The sequence below is a fragment of the Limulus polyphemus genome, unplaced genomic scaffold (assembly GCF_000517525.1).
Source record: "Limulus polyphemus unplaced genomic scaffold, Limulus_polyphemus-2.1.2 Scaffold9124, whole genome shotgun sequence".
Taxonomy (NCBI): domain Eukaryota; kingdom Metazoa; phylum Arthropoda; class Merostomata; order Xiphosura; family Limulidae; genus Limulus; species Limulus polyphemus.
This window is the reverse complement of record NW_013674734.1, coordinates 4,830-8,168: the sequence shown is the minus strand read 5'-3', so window position 1 is coordinate 8,168 and position 3,339 is coordinate 4,830. Positions and strand designations below refer to the sequence as shown.

Below are 3,339 nucleotides of genomic sequence, written 5' to 3'. Positions count from 1 at the left end.
ATTTAAATTTAAATTTAGTTTGAAATTTGCCTCTGATTCAGATCTCGGACTCGAGCCCCCAATTTATTATGTTACATATTAGAATTTCAAATGATCTGAAATCGAGCTAAATGATACTTTAAATTTAATAGTTAAATTATATTTTGGATTTAGCTGTTAAGTAAAAGCCGATATGTGGTTAGTTTATGATATTTACCAAAAAGATTGATAAACAGTTTTCTTTTTTAACACAAATACTTTTTAATATACACACAACAATACAATTTACAATAACATTTATTACAAACATTGATTTACAAACAAAGGTTTCATAAACTTACAAGCAATATCAAGTCTTCTTTCTAGTCTGGAACTTGCTTGATATCTTATCGAGGGTTCAGGATGAGCGAGTTAAATACGAGTTGATGTAGGTATGATTCGTTTAACGGGAATCTAGCTAGCCTTGTCCTTCGTTATTCATCAGCCACGCAAGCCAATACTTTTCCTACCGGTGACGTTAGGAAATGTTTGCGTTGACAATACTAATGCCCGATGAGAATCCACTGAAGTTAAACGATTTGTAATGTTCGAACTTTGTAAAGGTTCCTGGTCAAATATCTGAAGTTTTCCGATTAGTAAGCGTTATAACAATCACAGTTATAGCTTCCGAATTAATAGCACATTGAATATAGCAAACCAATAATAGATACTCTCTTTTGGCACAGCGCATTGGTTATATTTATAGGCGTGTGGAAACTTTCTAGAAAATTCAGCTTTACCTAATAATACTCGCTCCATTTAAACGTTTACTTACACACACATGTTGTTGATTCTTACTCTCGAGAATCTTCTATATCTTTGGGGAATAGGCGGGAGTTTCGTAATACATATTTATCACTATAAGCTATGCATGTTTTAAAACATAAATCTAATCTAAATAAACGTTCATATTAAAATAAATATATAATAACAAATTCGTTACAATACTTAAACCATCGTAATTACAGTGCGATGGCCAAAATGACCTTGTAGGAAGAGATAGCAGCGAAATTATATGGTGGTGTGGTGCTTTCTGCTAGGCGCTTTCAACACCCAACTCTTAATCTCCTTCCACGTTGTTTCATGTGATTAATTAATAGATGGTCATTGGCAGCAATTGAAAGGTCACTGATCAAAGTAGGAAGTTGGTATAACTCAAGAAAGGGCCCTTCATACCAGCTTTATGGTGGTTATTGGAGTAGAAACTTCAACTGAATTTATGTAGTATTGCAATAGTGTCGGCTATGTTTTTCTCACTGCATTGCTTCATAGAGAGTGCTCGCCAAATCTTTCAGATACATACAATTGTGTGACCACCCATCTAGTGCGTATGTTGTGTTATAGTATGTTTAATATTCTTTTTTTTCTTTCTGTGTAAGGACGTGGCGTCATCTACAAATGTAGTTAACGTTAACTTACTATAAAGGTAACAAATGCTAAATAACAGCAATAATGGGTGTGGAGGGGGTTGTGAAGCATTAACATGTCCATTGTTCCAAACTATCACCCCACAAAGTTTGGTTGAGATTGGCCCAGTGAGTAGAAGTAATTAGATAAAGGACAAACAGACAGATACAGATTTTTGTTCTTGTATGTTTATATATAAATATATATATATAGATAGAGAGATAGATGTAACTGAGAACTGCACTTCAGCTATAGAAAGCCCAGTCGGGTTGGTAATCAAGTTCGCCACCAAATGGAGCTCTACCATTTAACCAAGACGTAATTATATATATATTGTTATATTGTACTTTCGACTCGATTTCTTTTTCATAATTAAAACTTGACGAGCAGTGGAGAAAGATGCATCAGACACTTGTATCTTAGGTTGCAGTAAAACGTACAGGGATTTTATTGGAATTAGTATTTTTAAATTGAGGTAAGTTGATATTCTTGTGTTATACTTACAGACCTAGTCACTAAGCATTAACCCCTAAGCTTACAATAATGACTGCTAATCCTTAAGTTGTGAAATGGTTGAAGCAGTAATGACTGTTGTATTTGTTGTACAACAAAGATATACCAAGATCTATCCTTGATATGCAGTTTTTTTACACTACTATAAGGCTTTCAAATACATTAAATACGTTGAAAGTTTCAAAACTTACATTTGTATACATTATGAAATTATCAGAATTAGACAAATCTAGCAAAAAAGTGCTTGTGGTGTAGTGGCTATCACATCCGCCTAACACGCGGAAGGTCCCAGGTTCAATCCCTGGCACGCACCAAAGAATTATTTTTTTAGGGGTTAGCGCGTTCATGCTGCCTTGGACGTGTTTTTGTCTCTCTTATTTTTTGTTCAGTTAATGACTTTCGCGTGTAGTTTTTTCCAATATATAAAATTTATGAACGTATAAGCATAGTCTCTTTATGTATGTGTCAAAATTGGTCAAAACTCAGAGAAAATTAAAACCATGAAAAACACAAAAGAATAATAATCTTGTTGTCTACGAGACTCAAATTTGGTTTGCTTGGAGTTGTAAATTGTGAGTCGAACGTATAGAATTACGTGAAAGAAACGAAACCTCAATCAGAAGTATTAAATAATATTGACATCATTCATGATATAAAATGAAATTTTGTGTCTGTCAGGATTTGAACCTGGGAACTTCCGCGTGTTAGGCGGATGTTTTTTTTTCTTTTCTTTATTAACTCACCCTCATAGAGGAGGTGTAAACAAATATACATCAGTTATTCAACACATCTCATGACAATGTCGATACAAATCTGGATAGTAATAAAAAAATACTTACTTAAATTACATATACAAAAATTTAGTAATAAGAATAAAACAAAAAACTTGCTAAAATTCATAAAAATAAGATGATCAAGTCACCCAAAAAAAAATAATTTCTGCTAAACAATGCCTACCATCCTCCACATTTAAAAGTTCTAAAAACTCCTTAAAGTAAAATAAATACGAGTTATTAGGGTGGTTTCTCATCTACTTTTGTCTGATACAACCGGAAAGTGCAAAGGTTGTTTTGTTTCTTTAACTAGTAGTAGTTAAGCACAAAGCTGCACAGTGGGCTATCTGTGCTCTGCCCACCACGGGTATCGAAACCCGGTTTCTACTGTTGTAAGTCATAAGACATACCGCTGTGTCACGGGAGGGGGGGGTTAAATAGAGTTTTGAATTTATATTAAGTTGAATATTGTTTTATAGTGCTGATCTTGATCGCCTATTGACATTTAATGTAATTGATATAATAGTTTTGAAGCTATATCTCTTATGTATATGTTCTCATTGTTGGCTAAATAAACGTAAAGTACAAAGCTAGTAAATACAAGTGAAGAATTCAAGAGGTATATGTC

General features: G+C 33.5%; 1 non-coding gene across 1 annotated transcript; it reads left to right on the top strand.

The window, feature by feature from the left end:
• The first annotated feature begins 2,178 nt into the window (after positions 1-2,178).
• Positions 2,179-2,251, top strand: Trnav-aac. Its single transcript has one exon. It is a non-coding gene; the product is annotated as a tRNA-Val (tRNA).
• Positions 2,252-3,339: the final 1,088 nt, after the last annotated feature.